At 33.0% G+C, this 22,393-nt stretch overlaps 1 long non-coding RNA gene across 4 annotated transcripts; it reads right to left on the minus strand.

Annotated features, from left to right (window-relative positions):
- Positions 1 to 361: 361 nt before the first annotated feature.
- Positions 362 to 22,131, minus strand: LOC106867883 (uncharacterized). Of its 4 annotated transcripts, XR_016241980.1 has the most exons (4): positions 21,882 to 22,119; positions 11,971 to 12,099; positions 9,662 to 10,492; positions 3,642 to 8,793 (listed from the first exon to the last, which is right to left on the minus strand). It is a non-coding gene; the product is annotated as an uncharacterized LOC106867883 (long non-coding RNA). The 4 variants fall into 4 exon arrangements; XR_001409195.3 differs by having other exon boundaries at positions 362 to 10,492; positions 21,882 to 22,131; XR_016241982.1 differs by lacking the exon at positions 21,882 to 22,119 and adding an exon at positions 19,831 to 19,924 and having other exon boundaries at positions 3,642 to 10,492.
- Positions 22,132 to 22,393: the final 262 nt, after the last annotated feature.

The raw sequence follows: 22,393 nt of genomic DNA on the forward strand, positions 1-22,393 counted from the left end.
CCAGCATGGGTGCCAGTTAAGTCACACTGGCATTGGCCACAACTACAATTTCACTTGGTTTGACAAGTCTTCTCAAGCATGATATATCACTAAAGGTCTCGGTCACTTGTCATTGCCTCCATGAGGCCCAACGTTTGAAGATCATCCTTTGCATTACTTTTTCTCCAACATGATTCTGATCCAGTTGAAATCAACCATATTTTTTTCCAACTATCATTAATCTTTTTCACCAAACACTACTTTCAATTTTTATTTTGAAAATAGTATCCAATATCCTTCACTATCAGTAAAGACAAAGGGCATTAGGTTGATACAAAGATAGCTACCAATTAGATTTGGCTTGTAAGTATCAAGAAAAATATAATTTAAAACAACACTTTATTTGAAAAAAAAAAATTTGTAACAGAAAAAAAAGCATAAATAATTATTGGGAAAGAATACACATAATTTTAAAATTAGATACCCCAAATAGTATTTTTTACCATCAAAGGAATGAAACTGTAAACAACAAATTTGTGAAGCATTTCACCCAAATAATTGGACTTCAGAATTAAGAAGGGTCATTTTTCTAAACACAGATAAATTCACACAAGAGTAAATATTTTATCTCATAATTGAACTGTCAAAATCATTATCACAGTGATTATGGCAGCCAATATGAGAGACAAAAAAACAGCAAGTAGAAAAAAAAAGCAAGAAAAGAAAAAAATTAAAAAGGAAAATTACTCTTAGCTTTACATTATAATAGACAAATTCCCATAAAATCCTCAGTCAACATTTTCATTAGGAACATAATTTACTGAATAACTAAAAGTTTACTAAGTCAGGAAGTGAAATGATAAATGTTAGAACATCAATGTGGATTTTTGGAAATTGTTGATACTAGCTATAACATAGTAGAAAGTCTATAAACTTTGTTACAGAAAATTTGTAACAAATACAGCACTTAAACTAAATAAATGGAGTGTATTTAGAAATACAAAATTTCTTGGGCAAGAACCATTCAATGATATTTTGAAAGATTCCTAAATGGCTTCCACACTCAAACATTAGGTCAAAGTGTAAAATAAAAAGAATGAAAAGCATTTTAATGCTTAAGGATTTGTATGTTTCATCTTATTTAGCACTTTGAATTTCTGCCAATACTGGCTGCTATTTGGAAGATATGCCTATACTCTTCACGGTTCATAAAAGGTTATTTCCCCAATGAAAAAGGCGGTTATCTAAATATAACAATAGTTAATGGATCAAAGAAACCATGTGACCAAGCATTTGATAGTGTTATCACAACAGAAGAATGGAAATCGGTCTTTATCATCCCACTATCTAAGGAAAGAGAATCTCAGAATATGAGCAACTATTGAGATATTTCAATTGTGAATCATGGTACAAAATTAAACTATACTGACAACTCTTTGCTCATAGGTCAGAAGTTTAAACCATCTCAAGGGTCTCAAAGCAAATATTTGTGTTAAAAAAATATCTGAGAAACAGAATATTATGATATAGACCCATCATTACATTTGTTGGTTATCATGCAAAACATACTAACTGGTTTTATTGTCTACAGTCATTGCTGTATGCAATCTCTTTGACTTCCCTTTATAATGATTTAGTAAATGGTATTAATATTGTAATTGTAAATATTAAAAGAAATGAGAAAGAATGACCAGCTTAGTTGAAATTTTAGTGTCCATTCAAATCTGCCAAAGAAAAACATATTTGAATCTGTGTGATTTTTAAGACACTGTAGTTACTTCGTAGTCATTACTATTAGTAATTCAACAATAGTTCCAATGGCAAAAAAAAAGCCACTGGAACTAATCATGTCATTCATTGAAGTGTTCTATAGAAAATGTTCATATAGAAAAGAAAACATACCACTGTGAAATGTGTGATAAAATATTATCAACTAATAGCATCTCGCTATATTCTAAAATATTTAGATTTAGATGCTACTGTGAAATTTGTGGGAAGCATTTACACCAATCATTTATCTGTATATAACAGATTGAAATGGAAGAGTCCATAAAAATTACGTTAAAGGAATTTTTTTCTGAATATAAACACATATATCTATATGTGAAAATAAAATCTGTTTCAAAGCTCTAAATTTTTCAGTATCTGTTTGAGCTTAAACTGTTTCAGAATTCCACAATTGCCTTGTTTCACAGAAAGGAAAATGAATATAGTGGCAAGGTGTGTTAATTTACAAGGCTCTAAAACAATATAGTGTAACATTTTAGTACACAAACTCAAATTATAACAATTTGAGTATTTAAGAACAAGAATTCTTCATTAGTGATGAATTTCTCCAGTGAAGGCATAAATGGAAGTAAAATATATTTAATTCACATCAACAATTTTTGCCAAACATTACTTTGACATTATACTCTGTAAACAGTATCCAATATCCTTGATTATCATTCAAAAATTAAACAAAACTGGATTTATATGGGGGGAAAAAAAAAGCATAATGCAAAACAGTTATCGAGAAGGAATACACATAACCAACATCCACTAAATAGTGCTCTTTTGTCATCAAAAGAATGAAACTTTGTCAATGGCAAATTTGTGAAGCATTTCTCCAAAATAATTGAACTTCAGACAACTTATTTAAAAAGAGGTCATTTATCTAAACACAAACGGATTCACACCTGAGTAAAAATACTTTTGCCATATAAACTTGATTTGTTAAAATCATTATGAGAATGATAATGGTTGCAAACATCAGCAGAAAAAAAAAACAAAAAAACAATAAACACATAGGAATTAAAAAAGAAAACAGGAATTAGGATAAAAAATGTTTCTCTTAGTGTTATATTTTTGAAGACAGATTTTGATAGGAACAGTATATTTGTTAAATAAAGTAAAGTTTATTGAATTAGGAACTAGAATAACACACATCTGAGCCATCAATGAGGGTCTTTGGAAATTGTTGATACTAGAAAGTATCACCAAAAATATATAAACTTTGTTCTCCAAAAGTTGCAATAAACTCTGCTAGAAACAATGAAGATTAATTAAATAGAGTGCATTTAGAAATGCAAAGGTATGCAAATATGGGAGTGAACTATTCAAATTTTTGAATGAATTACAACTGACTTTCACACTCAAGTACAGGTGATACAAGAATTAAAGAGTAGGAAAAAATGTTGAAGAATTCTTTAGTACTTAAGGATTTTTTTTTTTGTCTATAATGGAAACAAATTTCTGACTGCATACTTTTGGTCTATATTAGCTCTTTGAATTTTGCAGATACCAAACTGGCTGCTATTTGAAAGATGCCAACTATGTTATTCCAGCAGTGTCGTTGCAACTTTTTTTATAACAATGTTTATATACTTTCAGCAATTTCTAAAAACTCACATAGATGGTTCAAATCTGTGGAACTCCAGTTCCTGATTGATTAAACTTCACTTGAGCTAATATGCTTTTCCTATTCACGAAAAGCGCTGTCATCTGAATATAAAAATAGTTAAAGAAGCAATAAGTACAGAGGAAACATCTTGTAAAGAAACCACGTAATCAAGTAGTTGAAAGTGGTACCAGGCTTTATCATCTCACCACCAAAAAAGTAAGAGAACCATAAAACTTAAGCAACTACTGAGAAGTTTCAACTATGAATTATAAGGCAAAAGTGTTAAAGCACATTTATTCAAGTAATAACCAGGATTGACTGCTCTTCGTTCATAATTCAGAAGTTCAAACCATTCCAAAGCTTTCAAAGAAAGTATGTGTTATAATTGCATCTTTGAGAAAGAGTGTAGAATGAAGCAGACCCATTATCATCATGACTTGGTTTGAAAATAAGCATTCATTACTATTAACTGCAAATATTTGTTTGAGATACTGTATCCAAAGAATACTGGAACTGCAATACAAAGTATATATATTTAAAAAATGGACTTAATGGTAAATGGCAGGACACCAAATGATTTCATGGTGACTAAAGTATATTATACTGTTGTCTTACAAGTTCATCAAAATAAAGATAGAATAGTGTAGTGATCCAAACCCTAACTGCAAGATAGAAGTGAGCCACCACTTATTTAATCTGTTAGGTGCAGAAAGAATTCATACAACAGCTTATCACTCCATGTCTAACAGAATGATCAAACATTTTCATCACCAACTTAAAGCAGCTTTATGAGCATATATTGATTCGGATAGACGGTTAGAAGCCCTGCTGATTGCATTACTAGGTTTATGTGTACAGCTATTAAGGAAGTTACTCCCCAGGAGAATTACTGTACAGTTCAGCACTTACGCTACCTGGTCAAACAGTAATCAACAGCATGATCCTACTGACTATATTCATCAACTGCTAAGTTACATGGTGGAGTTACCTCCATTAATTACGAGACTGCAGTCAATTAAAACTTTTATTCCATTCAGCATAAATACCTGAACTCATGTCTTCATGTGCAGTTAAACATCCTTTGCAAACTGTTTATCCTGGTCTATACCATGTGCTAAAAAATAAACTGAACTATATGACCTTCGACATACAGGGAAGGTAGGAGACTGTCAGTGTTGACAGACTTAAGTAGGCTTCTGTCAAGTCAATACCTCTACCACACCCAAACAATTCAAACAAGAAAATAACGCATTGCACCTCACACAGACAGGATAACCAAAAATGTCAAAAAAGTCTATTGGCCAGCTAATTACACTTGAACTTACTTTTTACCCCCACCCAATGAAAAGAAAAACAGAAAAAAGAACAGCAGAACTGTCTGCATATCTAACAAATTTATCATTGTTATATGAACCTTATCTCAGCATTTACTCTCCTTTCAATACATTTTGTTTTTCTTATTTTTTGCATTTGTGTTGGCATATTGTATTTCTATGTAAATTCTTTGTTTTCTTATTTCATTCTTTTCGCTTTTACAGTAAAGAACTGGGAGAAGACTACTGTAGTGGTTTGAACCCTAACCTCGCGATATTCAATCAGTCATCATGAGTAAGCCACCACAGTTTCATGTGATCCATCTATAAATTGACCAATCAGCCTGAAGCTGTGACATGAAATGGCTTTTTGAATGTTCTTGAATTTACCTTCTTTTCACTCCATAAAACTGTTTGGTGCCTAATCCCGCAGGCAGATGACCTCAGGCATTTGAGCAGACAGCTTTGGACCTTTGCACAAGCTGATTCTGAACATTCATACAATGTTCCATAAGTAGTTTCCTACAAGCACAGTGTGGTTTTCTTTTCTCCCAATTGGCAATTATATTAGCATCTTTCATTGTAAACAGCCTACACAAAATATGCCTGGCAATAAATATTAAAGTTAAAGGCTCCTGAGTTTGCTTCAGTTATTATTCATACAGCCAGCACACCTCAAAACACTACAGTACAACACCAACAAGCACACTACAACAGTGGTTAGAAAGCCATCCATTGTGACATAGTGATCCAGATGTTCACAATGCATCATCATAGACCATCTTGGCACAAGCAACCCCATGACAATAGCAAAGATCAATAGAAGTCATTTAATAGAAATGTTAATCAGAACAACAAGAAATCTATTTTGTGGCTTCATTGCATATTTCTTTGCAAGCTGATGGGTTCTAAAATACATCCCAGTTATATACAGAAGAATTCCTATGTGGTATTCAAAACCAATAAATAATAACACCTTCTTGCAGTGTAGTACCAACAAAAATTGAGTAGATAACACAATGTTAAAAAGATGTAGGTGTTAGTAAAGCTAGGAATGATGATGAAGTGCTTTATGTGGACTGGATTCTTGTTAATGAAGTCAATAAAGATTGCCAACCACCAAAGAAAAACTATTACTCTTCATGGTACTTTGAAGAATTTAATGAATTAGTTGGGGCATATACATGGCAAGAATCCATTTCTAAATCACCATTCTGAAGAGGTTCTTGAAGGCAGACAACTGCAATAAGATGCTTATCATAATATCTGTTGGTGTAGGCTAAAATAATTGGGGCAAAAAAAGAAAAATGACCAATTCAACAGCACAGAATAAAGACTCACTCAAATTAAAACTTGCCACTGAGACTCAAACTAAATCTGGATATTAGTTAGTATTTCTATAATATGTATTCTCAAGTACATGATTACCAAAGTAAGTTCCAGAATATGCAAGAGTACTGAGATACAAAGGGACAACAAAGGTGTCATATAAAGTAGCAAAACATGTGAAAAGGTGTCAGAGTTCAAGGAGTTAAACACTGATGTACTGAAGACAGAATTGTTATATTATAATATCTAGATCAGAGAGCCATCATTTTAGTTAAAACAAGCAGTAACATTAACATTTTGTCTAACACCTAATGTATTGACATAAAAATACCACAAAATTAGTAGTAGCTTCTTTATTGTTAACAGCATGCTTTTTTCATTCATTATCCATTTCAGTTTGAAAATGTTGGATACTTGGCTAAGTTATCTTCGGTGTTGGTGGTATCATATCAAAAAAACCAATAACACCCATCTCACATTAGCATGAGTGCCTTTCTTAATATTTGCATAATTTTTTCCTTCTAAATTAATTGATGACAATGAATAATCACCATACAATTATATGTAAGTCAAAGGTTTTAGTTCAGTAAATTAATAAGCAAAACAGATTGTTTTGTAATATAGATGCCATTTGTATATTTTGTTAATTTCAATAAGTGTAATATGTTTATGACCCACTATCATCAATTCAATCATAAACAAAAACAAATAAATATTTTGATTTTTCTTCTCACATCCAATAAAAATAATCATTTTATAATTCTATTATTTCTTTTTTAGTTGAAATCTAAGAAAAATTCCAGTATAAAATGTGAATTATACAAATAACCCAAAATGCATGCACACCAATGTGAGAGGAGTGCCATATTTTATTATTTGGTTAAGATCAAAAATTAGCCTCAGTAGAGTAGAAAATAGTACTTAGCACACCTTACTAGAATCATTTGAAAAACAAGATAGCACAACTCATCTTATGGAATTACCACAGAAAACATAGTAACTGGCATTATTGTTTACAGTCACTGCTGTACACAAGTTCACTGACTTTTCTTTACAATAATTTAGTCAATCATAATAATATTGTAAATACAAATATTACAAGACAGCTTGGAGGAAATTTTAGTATTCATTCAAATCTACCAAGCAAAGAAAAGCATATTGGAATCTGTGTGATTTTTAAAACATTGTAGTTAGTTTGTAGCCATTGCTACAAGTAATTCAACAATAATTACAGTGGCAGAAAGGCCACTGAAAATAATTATATTGTTCATTGAAATGTTCTATAGAAAATGTTCATATAGAAAAGAAAACATACCACTGTGAAATGTGTGATAAAATATTAGTTTCAAATTTTGGCATAAGGCCAGTAGCTTTGGAGTAGGGAAGAGTTGATTACATCAACCCCGGTGCTCAGCTGGTACTTATTTTATCGACCTCAAAAGGATGAAAGGCAAAGCTGACCTCAGCAAAATTTGAACTCAGAATGTAAAGACAGACAAAATGCCACTAAGCATTTTGCCTGGTGTGTTGATGATTCTGCCAGCTCGCCACCTTATATGTGTGGGAAAATATTGCCAACTAATAGCATCTCACTATATTCCAAAGTATTTAGAAATAGATGCTACAATGAAATTTGTGGGAAGCATTTACAGCAAGTAATCATTTATCTGTATATAAGAGACTGAAATGGAAGAGCCCATAAAAATTATGTTAAGGAAATCTTGTTTAGTAAACCATTTCTTGAACAAATAAAAAAGTAAAAATGGGTTTCAAAGTTCTGAATTTTTCAGTATATTGTAGAGCTATATATACTATTGTAGAATTCCATGATTTTCCCGTCATGTATAGAAGGCTGTGAAACAATGTAGTTTGATCACATAACATTTTGGTACACAAGTTCAAATTATGATTTGAGTATCTCATAACAAAAAAGTATCATTACAAATGAAGTTATAAACCCTTCTAGCAAAGACAAACAAGTAAAATTATGAATATAAGTTGCAACTGGTTTTGTGAGAAAGTTTCACCCTATTTCAGGTCTCATCTATAACTTGTGCAATGAATTTGATGTTATATTCCTTTTGTATCAGGGATTTTTCAACAGTGTAGGCTTATATACCCTTTTATCACTGATGTTCACTACTACTCGGAAATCTCTTAAAACAATAACTTCATAGTTCCCACACCAAACTACAAGTTACTAGTTTTATCTTGTTGCTTATGGATTCCTTGAATTATGATGAAGAAATTTAAAACTTTTCTACAATGTGTAGTATTTGAGTTACAAGAGGAAAAAAAAAAGAATTGCAGTAGAGAGACACTTTTGGCTCTTTGAGTTGAGTAGTTTTTAAGAAACTTTAAATATATAATTATGAATAAAAATCCCTGCCATTATATTAGAACTAATATCCATCTAGATGTCTGCATTAATAGAGCAATGAAACATCAAGTATCACATTTTCTGTCCTGCTTGATGATGATAACAAAGATATGAAACAATAAAATAACCTTGGTGAGAGATTGAATGTCTGTACAACTAAGGATGTCAAATACATTGTACAGAATTCTATCATCCTCATAGAGAAAACTATTTAGGCAAAGTTACTATTTAAAAAACATTTTGTCTAACTTACTTAATGTGGGTATACTATTGAAAGCCACCACACTGCAATATTTATCGTGAGAAAGCTTTTCATTTAGACATATAGTGCAAGAGAAGCTTTCTCAAGATGAATACTGCAGTCTTGCAGCTTTCAATAGTATATTCATGTCAAGTAAGACATGCAAGGTCTTGCAGATAAATTGAGATAAATGTGTTCCTTTTCACAGTGTCCAGAACTGTGAACAGGAACCATGGCATGACTAGCTATGTTTGAGGATGCCATCACTTCCTAACAGCCAAGGCCAAAGCAAATCAGAGCCAAGAGATGCCTAAAGCTTCTGTTATTCATCAAACATCGAGGTGCAGGAAAAAGTCTCGTGTTTGTAGATGCTGAGGTGAATTGCAGAAATTCTCAAGTGATTGCATACAACCCTTCTGACATCCCTCCTGTTTTTGAGACTAAGAATCCTACCTCTGTGATAGTATTTGGAGCGGTGGCAAGTGATGGAAGTGTCATGGATTTACACTTCATTGAGTCTGGCTTGAAAATCAGCACAAAGGAGTATCTGGACATTCTGAAGAGCTCTCTGTTACTTGGATGGAGCAGAAGTTTGGGCTTGAAATTGTGGTGCTTATCCAGTATTCTGCACCATGCCACAGGTCAAAAGCAACACAGGCCTTCCTTGGTGAGAAAGTGCTATTTTTTGTGTGGGTCAACATCTGGCCCAGTAATAGCCCAGACCTCAACCTTCTTGATTACTTTTTATGGGGTGTACTTCATGCAAGGTCCAATGCTTCACCACACTTGAGCGTCAACAGTTTGAAGACCTGCATCGTGCATATAACATGCAAAATCAAAATAGTAGAAGTTGCAGCAGCTGCAAAAAAAATTCGTTCTCATATGCAAACAGTAATTGTCCAAAAGGGTGGCCATACTGAGTGATGCTTTTGTTGTAATATATATCACATTAAAATTATATTTGTCTATTACCATTATTTTAGTATTTATAACCAATTTTATGCATCATAAAAATTGTCTCAATTTATCTGCAAGACCCTGTGCAGAATGCTATTTTGAACCAATGTTGCTTCCATTGCTAATAATGAATTATTATTTATAAATTGATAGAACACACTAGGCAGAAATCAAAGGGAAATAAAGATAACCAAAAATTTCACTATATTGACTGTTGGCCACTGAAATATTTGCCTAAAAAACACATGCATTTCAGATACATAAGCTATATAGTCAAATTTAGAGAAGAAAGAGAGTTGTAGTCTATGAAGGGTTGATCCAGTTGAAACACACATAACATACAGACCTTTTGATAATGATTAAAAGCTGCACTAATCAAATGCATTTCAGAGAATTAGAACTGATGAAATAATAGTAAGGACAGGTAGCCCAAGAGTCTTTTAAGCTCATGAACTGAATCTCTTTCAATTGCTTAATAATATCTGGACTCAAACCCAAAACTGAAAAACTATCAGCACTCTCACTGTATTTGTGGGAAATATGTTGACCTCAAATGAACAATACAGTTCTAGGCTGTTTTTGTGAAAGAATGCATTAAAAGTAAAGGAGCAAAATAAAAGAATTGCAATAAAATGTTAATACATTTTGTGTTCATATGAAAACTCATCTTTTAACAACACACAGAGAAGGGCTAATAACTCAATTCTTTTTTTCAGAGTTCCTTTCAAGAATAAGAATTGAAAAAAATCACAATCCAGAGATACTCCCAAATTATGCTGCCTATAGGCTCTTTCCAACCACTCTTCAAAACGATTCATTTTCTTATAATTTTCTTCTGTATTTGAAAGTCATTACTTTGCTCAACATTTGTTTCTTTCTTTGATCAGAAAAATCAGGTGGCATAATTGAATCTGATAATAAAATAAAATAAGAAGTATATTAGAAAAATTGGAAACAAAGTTGTGAATTGTAAAAATCATTCCAGTCCTTGGATTTTCTGACTACATTTTGCCAATTTGCAATTTAAAAAAAACTATTCAAAGTAAATTTTGATAATTTCAATCAAGATTTTATTGCAACACACAGAGAAGGGCTAATAACCTTTAGTAAGATATCAGGTAAATGTGCAATAACAATAACAGAGGTACTTTGTAGATATGCATCAGGTTTCTAATATCCAGCTTTCCAGACATTGGATGGGTCTGCAATGTGGCAGAATTGTCTCAAAACTAATACCCAATATATTGAGATGTAATCTTTTCACTTTCTCTCTGATTTTCTTTGCTGAAGGTGCCTTCTACTGCTAGCACATGCCACTTTTTAACTTGTGAGATACTATCCATTTGAATCACATCTCCAACACTATGTTCTCTTTCAGCTCAATTGTACTCCATGTTTCAATCAAATTGGCGTTACACATACCATAGATGATCATCAACTCATTTCAATCCCTCAACACTATCCAACATCCCTGTCCCATTACCATACATCATCACACCCTCAGACATAATCCTGTTAGTTCACTTGTATATGTAATTTGTACAAATGCACCACAAGAGTAGCTAGGCATTAAAAGCACAAATCAATTAATGCGAAAGAGACAATTGTGCTAATATGAATATGATATAAATGGACAATGATTGCTCAGTGTTGCATGATAACTACAGAAGAGGTAAATGTGAGAAGTTGTGGGGTTAGCTAGCAGGAAGGTATGTCTAACAAATAAGGTGATGAAAAATCAAGTCAATTAGTGATATACAATACAGTAGACCTGCCCAACCTGTTTCAGTATGTAAAAAGGGGATGCTAAAATAACTATGATGATAATAATCTATCAATATAATTGGCAGAATCTCTGTTTCTCTCCCGTTGTACCATGCAAGGGAGACCACTCTGATTTTATTGGATTTATCTCCCTTGTTACTATATATTAACTGAGGTGTTACACATATCACATGTAATGTTAAAAATATACTTTTGCTACTGTTGTTAGTATGAGGTAGAAGTACAGTTGCAATGAATTGATGGCTAAACAGTATTATTGTTATTGATAACATTTTTTATTCATTTCCTTATTTTATAGGCACAATGAAATTTTAAATATGTAAAATTATGGTTATTGTATTTATATAGCAACAATGACAAAAGTATATTCCCAACATTACCTGTTATATATTAGTTAACATTTTACTTATAACAGAATTACAGCATGAGGAAACACATACTAGAAATCAATAATGTAATTATTATAATGTAGTATATATAAAAATATACTACATTATAAAACTAGACCAAAAATATGAAATTACTAATTTAAATGTGTTTTTTGGAAAGTAGAAGAGCATTTAAATCCCACTTCTTAATTTATGATAAACTCAAGCAAACTCACCATATATTAAGATTGAGGGACAACTATTTACTTCACTTGTTTCAGTAAAATGTTTTGTAAATAGAAGTGAAAAAGTACCACATTGTTGGTGAATCATACACTTGAAAAGCAGAAGTCACTAAGGTATCTCTGTAAAAGAGAAAAAAAAAGAATAAAAAATAAATCTCAAAATATCATAGTAACAGAAAATGTTAATGGACTAGAGTTTTACATCTAATCAAAAATTATAAATGATAAATACTAATTAAGTATTTAAATTATTCTGGCAACTGAATAATTTTCAACAATAAACAGTAGATTTTTCTAGCAATAAAGTAACATACTACCAAAATAAGAAGTTTTAGATGCAATTTCATTTGAACAAAGTCATTGTATTAAGACTTTAGCATTCAGATTTCTTTGTCAAATGTATTGCTTATTTATTTACATTGTTTTGAACAAAAGGGTTAATTATACATTCATTATCTTGTAGCTTCAATATTTTGATGGTATTGTTTGCATACTTTTAGAATTACATTGTAGGATAGGTATGAGAGGTTGGATCTAGTCAGTTTTAACATAAAACAGAATATTTTAGACCAGATATGGCTGGATTAAATGCTAAAGGGTTAAATAATTTTTAATTCATAAATTATCATATCTAGTAGTTAAATTGAATTATGAAATAATTGAAGAGTTTCAATGGCAGAAATGATAAGGTTAAACCTTTCAGACAAAGAATAATGAGTTGATACCTCATTTAGTTAACAAGCATTGTGCCATCTTTGCATGAAAGCAAAATATGTCTGGCAGTAAATGTTCAAGTATAGTGAAGACAACAGAGCATATACTGCTGTGCACTAGCTTTTCATATGTAGTTCATTGCCAGCAACAAAGCCCAAATCTATTAACAAGATGGTCCAGTGACCATGAGGTTTAAGGACTCTAGAATGATTTCTTGTTGCTTTCTTCAGAGATATAGAGGACTTGAATATCCCCAATCAATGCAAAACTACATCTTTTACATGCTATTGTTAACAAATAAGAATAACTGAGAGAGGAAGCAGTAATTCTGATATGGATTTCTTTTGGTTCTTTATTTTCTGATTTCAAATCCTACCAATGTCAACTTTCATCCCACTGAGGTCAATAAAGTAAAGTACCAGACTAGTACTGGGGTTGGTGGTACCAACTAAGTCTCCTCAAAACTGTTGGTCTTATACCTAAATCAAAAACCATTATTGACATTAAAAAATGTCAGACAGTTCCTTTCTTAACAATTGGGTTTTATTTCTTGTTTAAAGTTTGAATAATTTAGAATCTCAATTTAATGTATCACCACATTTTACAACAGATTATTTACATTATTAGTAAAGTTGTATACATTTATACAACTTAAAGGAACAAGTCCAATGGTTTTACAGAAAGCTGTCACCCTTTCATTTATATCTATAATTGTTTATTTTACTAATAAAATTTCCTATGGTGGGTTGCACACATTTTTACATTTTTCTTTTGCTTTTTGCAACATAAACTTTACTTGGTTTGTCATAGCCACAATTATTGAATACACAAATTTCAGTACATTGTACATACCCATTGACTTTGTAAATTTTAGTCACTTCCACATATCACAATGAACCCTGAAAAGAATTGCTTATTTATAAAGGCAGTTGTGTTCCTTAGATCTTTTGGAAACACAGGCTATAGCTACTAGTAATATAGGTCTCTTTTAAATTGATTAAAGGATATTATTTGAACTTTCTGTTTCACAACGGTTTATTCAATTTAGAAGTTATCAATTACTGAAGCAAAATGGATAGAATAAAAACAAATTTGATGCCTTCATCCTTTTTAAAACTTAGGCCATTAGTTAGTTCAAAATATCTATCTGTCAGAAAATGTTATAATTCTAAAAGTATAAATTCTATATAAGTCATATAACCAGGCAACTGCAGCTGCTATCAATAATTATTTCCTATTTACAGTTGAAGAAAATGCTACTGATAAAACTATTGCTGTTACATTATCAAAATGTGGTAGTCTAGTGTCATTTTTATCAATGTCCTTAAACAAGTCTTAAAATGGCTAGGGGCTTGAAGAAATTTTAACTGATCAGTCTGTCTCAAAATGGCACTACTACTTCGACATCAATGAATTTAGAATCACTACATAATTCCATAGTATGTTCTGATATAAGAAGAATGCTCCACCTTATAGATGTACATAACTTTGCATTTTCTGTCAAAGAAGTACAGTGAGTGTGCATTGTGTAATTATAATTGGTTATTTTTTTTATATTTCTGTTTGTCAAACTATGCCACAACACAAATATCTTTGTTGTTAGAACATGTCTAACTCATCTCCATTTTTAGAATGCTATCATTTATTTATTCAGACAGAGGAAGCCTCCTTCATGTCAATGAAGTTGATGTAGTTCCTAAAAGTCATAGGATTTTAACAAGCCAACATAATCCCTACTCATACGACCTCATGTAATCACCATCATCATCATTTAACGTCCGCTTTCCATGCTGGCATGGGTTGGACGGTTTGATTGAAGACTGGCGAGCTAGAAGGCTATACCAGGCTCCAATCTGATCTGGCAAAGTTTCAACAGCTGGATACCCTTCCTAACGCCAACCACAGAAAATGCAGAATAAGAAAGGCATTCAGAACCATGTAAACTTAGCTCTTAAAAATAAAAAAATATTAAATATTTCATGACAGGATACCATGTTGAGGGATGCTCTACATGCTGTACAGCCATTACTATGTACTGGGTCAATGTGGCATCTCACAAAAAGCTTTTCTTTCTACAAGAAATCAGGTTCTCTTCTGACATGACAAACATCAAATCATGCAAGTTAGAACATAGGGCTAGTCCAAACTGAAGCAATAAATAACAAGCTCTGGTTTAAACACAGTCACAAAATAATATCAAGGCTACTTTATTCCTGTTGCTATAACTATGCCTGCATTCAACAATCCTAAAAGAATAATATTAAAGAGCACAAGTCATTTATTTGACTGTTTCAAACTTTCTCAACTTCAACAACTATGCTGACCAATTTTTACTCCGAAAGACGATACAATACCTGCAATGTAACGAACAGGTAGGGGGAAAATAACGAGAAATCAGAAATTACTAATTTTAACCCGGCTGCTAATTTTGCCTCACTCCCATCCCACAAACTTACGTTTGTATCACCAAACCTTTATATATATAAACAGACAAAGCTTGTTCCTGATATTCATTTAAAGACATAGCTGAATTTTACTTAGAACTGTAGGTTTTTTGAATATGAAAGGCATTTCAGAGTCAGACAGAATCAAGGGTATTTTGTGTATAATTGCATCTCTCCCAAAAATCAACCAGTAAAAATAGCAGCTGTTTTGAGAAAGAGTGACAGTTTCGAAAATGCAGTTATCACCTATGACTTTATAAAAGAGATAAGTTGATATGTTTTGTTCAATATTCTTTCAATGAATTTAAAAAGGTACTTTACTTTTTGTTCAAAGTTTAGATAGCTTCTTTGCAAAGAGAACGGCAACCGATGATTATAACACAAAAAACTGATAAGAGTCCAAACGATATCAATTTCCAGTTCAGAAATCATTCTAACTTTGCGATAGATGATTGGGTGAGTACAATTTTATAAGTAGTAAAAAAAAAAAAAAAAAAAAAAAAAAAAAAGAATATTTATTTCAATGACTTTAAGGCACTTCACCTTCAATGTTGACTTTAGATGTTTTCTTCGTGAAACAAGAGCGATGAGACTCTAAACGATTAGCAGATGATAACTACTTTACGCCTGCTCATAAATGCAAAATAAAAAAAGAGAGAATACTTTGGTTGCTACCAGATAATTTCGGTTTAAACACTGTCTTTTGTGAGTATGTGAGGTGGGTGAAAGAGAGAGAGTGTGTATGTGTGAGTGAGTAAGTAATATGAAAGATGAAAGACAAAGAGAGAGAAGGGGGAAATATAGAATAAAAGACAATAAGTCACAAACAGGCAAATAGAAAATGTGATAGATAGATAGAGAGAGAGAGTTAATTGTAAATATGTGTTTGCGTGTGTCTAATGCCATAAATGTATGTATGTACATGCTGTTTAGTTCCACAGCAAACATGATCAAGTAGATCTATGATCTAAAATATTCACGCTATTAACATACTGCCTTTGTTTTACTTCTTATTCAATGTGTCTTTCGGTTTCTGAAGATGGCAGTGTGTGACATTGAGGGAGGTTTGGTTATTTCTAGCGGATCAAGTAATTTCGATGAGGTTTTTTCATTAGACATGATTGTGTGTATGTATATACACACATGAACAAACACTCATATACATCCACACATGTATATACATCACAAATATAAACATTTTCTTTAGTCTTCACCTGCTACGATTTGGGCTTGTGAGTGTATGTGTAGAAAGAGAGAGAATAAGGGAGAAATAGGAGCTGGAGAGAGCGATATGACGATCTGTTATGTATGTATGAAATTATGTGTGTGTGTCATGGAAGGAAGTACGCATCTCTCTACCACTTCATCTGTTACACTTCACCCTTGCTTTTATCTGTTACCAACCCTTTCCCACATCACTCAGCTGCCCAGGTCACATCAATATTATTCCTTCTTACTCTTCAAAAATAGCCCACTAGCTCATTACAGTTATGAGAGGCACATTGCATTTTATTATATTTAAGATGTGCATGTGAACAACTGTTGTCAACTTAACAACCACCTATGTCCTTAAACCTACATGTTCCTCACACCCATCTCCTTTTTCCTTCATTAGCGTTCTAAAAGTTACATATGCATATATGTATTAGTATGTGTATATGTGCATGCATGCATGTTTCTATGTATTTTGGTATGTATGTATCCAATATAATAGAGTAATCTTTCACCAAGCCCTGGGGTCCATCGTGATACATTCTACCAGTATACGAAGTTTCAAAGTATTTACTTAAAAAACAATCAATTAAAAAAATCTGTGCATGTGATGGAATAGATCCAAGCCCCGCCCACAGCATGGAAATTTACAAATTTAGATACTTTAACTTAACTTCTCATTCAAGTTCAGTGCAACCCAGCCTACACCTCATACAATAAAAACAGCTAGGCAACTGTTAGTTTTATATGTTATAGGATAGATACATACATACACACACACACACGTGTCTGTCCCCGTAACTTAGCAGTTCAGTATAAGAGACTGATAGTATATGTACCAAACTTTAAAAAGAATTTGGGGTAGATTCATCCAATTGAAACCCTTCAAGGGGATCACCCAGTATGCCTGCAGCCCAAAGACTGAAACAAAGTATGGTAAAAAGTATGCTTCCCAAAAACCCGTGGTTCGAGGTTTAGACCCACAATGAGGTTCCTTGAGCAAGTAGATTTTACTATAGCTTCTGGCCAACTAAAGCTTTGTGAATGAATATGGTAGTCGGAAACTGAAAGAAGCCCATCGTATATATAAATATATATATTTATACACACACACACGTGTGTCCCACCACTGCTTGAGAACCAGTATTGGTGTGTTTACGTCTCTGTAACTTAGCAGTTTGGCAAATGAGAGCGACAAAGTACTAGACTTTAATAAAAGGACTAAGGTCGAGTCGTTTGACAAAAATTTTTCAAGGCGGTGCCCCAACATAGCTACAGTCAAATGACTTACACAAGGACCAAAATATATATATTTATATCCTTTTTTTACTCTAGGCACAAGGCCCGAAACTTTTGGGGAGGGGGCCAGTCGATTAGATCGAAATCAGTGCGCAACTGGTACTTAATTTATCGACCCTGAAAGGATGAAAGGCAGAGTCGACCTCGGCGGAATTTGAACTCAGAACATAAAGACAAACGAAATATCACTAAGCATTTCGCCCGGCGTGCTATCGTTTCTTATTTCTTTATTGTCCACAAGGGGCTAAACAAGGACAGACAAAAAGATTAAGTCAATTACATCAACCACAGTGCGTAACTGGTACTTAATTTATCGAGCCCAAAATGATGAAAGGCAAGGTCGACCTCGGCAAAATTTGAACTCAGAACGTAACGGCAGATGAAATACCGCTAAGCATTTCGCCCGGCGTGCTGACGCTTCTGTCAGCTTCCCGACATTTATATCGGCTGCTAAAACACTTCCAAGCGCTGCTGCTATGTCACTTCCGTTTCGTACCCAAGGTCAAGGTCAACATGAGGTTAATCCAATTAAGGAAATAAAATGAACTGCATGTCTATAAAAATAGTTATGTCCCTTACATCTTCTTCCGGTATCATACACGCTATGGCTGCTCATGATATACTTCATTTAAACTGATTAAACACTATCTGGAACTTTCACAACAAACATATCTTTCAGTTACCAAGAACAGCGTGGCCTTGATTTTCTTTAGAACTTCAACTAACATTAAGGTCCATAGCTTATTCGTGACAGAAAATAGTTCTCATCGAAATGCTTTACTCATTTCTTCGCTCAAACTATCCGAACTCTAGGTCTTCTCAATTCAGATAAAGTATCCCATCCCCATTATTTTGCTCTGATGTTAGGTTCTGTCTTTTTTTTTTTTTTTTTTTCTTTTTCGGTAATTTCCGTCATACAAACCGTTACCACCTCAAAATTTGCGTTGCTACATATTTTCAATTCAGATAAAGTATCCCATCTCCATTATTTTGCTCTGATGTTAGGTTCTGTCTTTTTTTTTTTTTTTTTTTTCTTTTTCGGTAATTTCCGTCATACAAACCGTTACCACCTCAAAATTTGCGTTGCTACATATTTTCAATTCAGATAAAGTATCCCATCTCCATTATTTTGCTCTGATGTTAGGTTCTGTCTTTTTTTTTTTTTTTTTTTTTCGGTAATTTCCGTCATACAAACCGTTACCACCTCAAAATTTGCGTTGCTACATAAACAAACAAGTCACGTGACTACGGCAATCCCTACTTTTAGTCAACTGTTGCAAAATGTGTCTGATTTAGTACATTAACTGAATTACATTAATGTAGCATTGTATATGCCACATTATCACCACATATATCAACCCACAACTCTAACTATACAATACTATATATAGTTATCGAAACAATCAATATTCAGAAATGAATTTACGTCTTTTGATGCCCTTGAATTAAGAAATGATGAAGATTAATGGTGTATTCAAAATAGGCGCAGGCGTGTCTGTGTGGTTAGAAGTTTGCTTCCCAACCACATGGTTCCGGGAACAGTTTTAATGTGTGACACTTTAGGCAAGTATCTTCTACTATCGGCCCGGGCAAAGCCTTGTGAGTGGATACGGTAGACGGAAACGGAAAGAAGCCCGTCGCATATATATATATACTCTAGGCACAAGCCCCGAAATTTTTGGAGAGTAAGCCAGTCGATTAGATCGAAGCTGGTACTTAATTTATCGACTCCGAAAGGATGAAAGGCAAAGTCTACCTCGGCGGAATTTGAACTCGGAACGTAAAGACAGACGAAATACCGCTAAGCATTTTGCCCGGTGTGCTAACGTTTCTGCCAGCTCGCCGCCTTTATATATCTATATATTATCGAAATTTTATAGTATTAAGTATCCATCACGGCGGGTCTTACCAATTGGATTGTTAGGTAACAATCCAGTTATATAATTACGCTTATCAGATGTAGCCGATATGGAAGGGAATATGGCAACTGCTCTTTAAAAGCACTGAAGTTAAAGTCTGGTCATTGACTGACTAATGGTTTCGCATCCACGAAAGCCGCAGTTTTGTGGACAGTTCATTAGACTCTATGTGTTTGTGTTTATTCCCCATCTTAGCTTGACAACCAATGTTGATTCGTTTACAGTCAGCAAAAAGAGAACGACAGAACAAGTACCAAACTTACAAAATAAGTACAGGGGTCGACACCTTCAAGATAGTGCCTCAGTAGGACCGTAGTCTAATGAGTAAAAAGTAAAAGAAAGAAGATAACATCTGCTGTATATTCTATTTTACGTCATAAAAATTTGAAAGTATGCAACGAATATAATACTTTTGCAGCAACGCAACTGAAGGCAGCATATAACGTTGTAACAAAATACTAGCTAATGGCAGTATGCAACTAAAAAAAACTACAAATTCAGAGTATACGACTGATCCCTCCCAAGTAGACCTAATCTAAAGAGTGAACACAAAAAAAGGGTTAAATTGAGCCCCTAGATGTGAATGGGCAAACAGCTGTTGCACAGGACTTGAAGTTGGGGTGGGGATTAGTCGAATAAGAGTGTACTTAATTTCATAGACGTCGAAAGAATGAAAGGCAAAGTTGACTTCAGTGAGATTTGAACTCAGATGTGAGAAAAGTCGGAAGAAATGTCACGAGACATTTTGTGTGACACTAACGTTTCTACCAGTCTACCACTCTTGCAAATGGAATTATAATACAAGAGTACTTTGGGACATACATGTATATTTGAATTATTGAGTGCTTTCGCTTTTAACACCGTAACATGTAATCGATGCAACAACCCACGTATACAGAAAATGATAATAAGCGATGAATTATTCTCGCAATTTTACTTGCGATACACGAGCTGAAAAGCTCTTCGATAGTAGCCATCTTAACCTTCCAACACTATTTAAATGAAATGTGGATTAGGGATTACCTTCGGGATGACAAAATTTGAGAATAAGGAATTAATAAGATTAGCATAGTTCATTGGTGTAACATCCCCTTAGAGACATCTGCGAGAACATCCATACCAATTCCATGGAAATCCATAGCATACCTAATAATAACGTTAATATGATTGTAGTTTACATGTAACCAGAACATTATTTTGTTTGTGAGTGTGCATATATATATATATATATATATATATATATATATATATATATATATATATATAATCAGTTGTACTTTTATGGCAAGATAATTTGATATGAGATCGTAATTCGAGACATCAGACAGGCAGCTCTTATCAAAATAACTCATCCACAGTCCATTGTGATAGCTTTTATCATCAAAGTATTCATCCATAGTCCATTGGAATGTGTCAGGGTCATCAAAATTTACAAGTAGGCGGATATATATATATATATATACTAAATTGTAAATCATAGGCTGAAATTTGTGGACCCAGTTATTGAAAATACCACAAATCATGTAGTTTATGTGGCAAAAAGCAAAAGATAAACAAGTAAATAGGAAACCGTTTCTTTCATCGGTTTCATAGTTTTCAAATAAAGTATCTTAAATAATTATGATCATTCAAATATAAAATGAATCAAAATTATATGTAAAACAAAAAAAAAAAAATGTTATAAATCTCCGAAAATTCTAAGTTAAGATCTTGTTGCAGTCAACTTTGCCTTTTAAGCTTCAACGGTAATAAAGTACCAGTCAAGTTCTGGGTCGTCTTATATTCCTGTAATGCATTGATCATGAAAATAAAATTACAACTAAAGACAAAGCATCTTGGAAAGAAATTTAAATCTGAAATTACAAGCGAGCTTTTAATCTAATTATTTTACCACTTCAGCCGATTAACGATCATTTTAGCTTAACATACATAAGCGTATAATTCGTTGAATAGTGTGAATTTTTAACCTCTCCTTTAAATTTTATTTTCATGTCATCGAATTTGTTGAATTTTTGCTTTCGAAAATGTGATTCAGAATCTGCAAATTTACTTCTTTTCTTTTTCATTTAACTTTTAAAATCAGTATACTATAAAATTACTGGTTTTAAAAAGTACTTTATATATATATATATACATACATACATACATACATACACACACACGAGTAGATCGTGAATGTCTGATATTCAAAACATACAGAACAGAGGTACTTCGTCTTAAGAAAGAAAAGCTAGAATAAGAAAAATAGTTAAAAAGGGAGTTTAAAAATCCACGCTTAAACGAATAAGTAGTCCGATTTTGACACATTACTCACCATATTTTTTCTCTTTCTCATATTATTTACGTAATTTACTAAATTTACTCGAACAGCAACTCAGAAATTTCAGCTACATCTTGGAACAAGGGCTGTATGGAGATTAAGACGAGATTGTTACCCTTAAATGTACATATGTTGCAGAGATTAGCAATGATAGTACAAACTAACCGATACGTGGCAGTAGTTGTGGCGTAATAATAGAACGATAAATACAGCGGTTCACTACGCTATTTTCACTTTTAAAAAGAAACCGACAAGAGTTATTTACCTTTGACAAGACAAATATTGGTTTCAAATTTTGGCACAAGGCCAGCAATTTCAGAAAAGTGAAGGAAGCGATTACATTGACTCCAGTGCTCAACTGGTACTTATTCTATCGGCCCTGAAGGGATGAAAGGCAGAATATGAGCTCAGAACACAAAGACAGACGAAGTGCTGCTAAGCATTTTACTCGGAGTGCTAACAAATCTGCCAGCTCATTGCCTTTGACTAGACAAATAATAATAGCA

This window comes from Octopus bimaculoides, chromosome 5, assembly GCF_046866305.1.
Source record: "Octopus bimaculoides isolate indiv1 chromosome 5, ASM4686630v1, whole genome shotgun sequence".
In the NCBI taxonomy this organism is placed as follows: domain Eukaryota; kingdom Metazoa; phylum Mollusca; class Cephalopoda; order Octopoda; family Octopodidae; genus Octopus; species Octopus bimaculoides.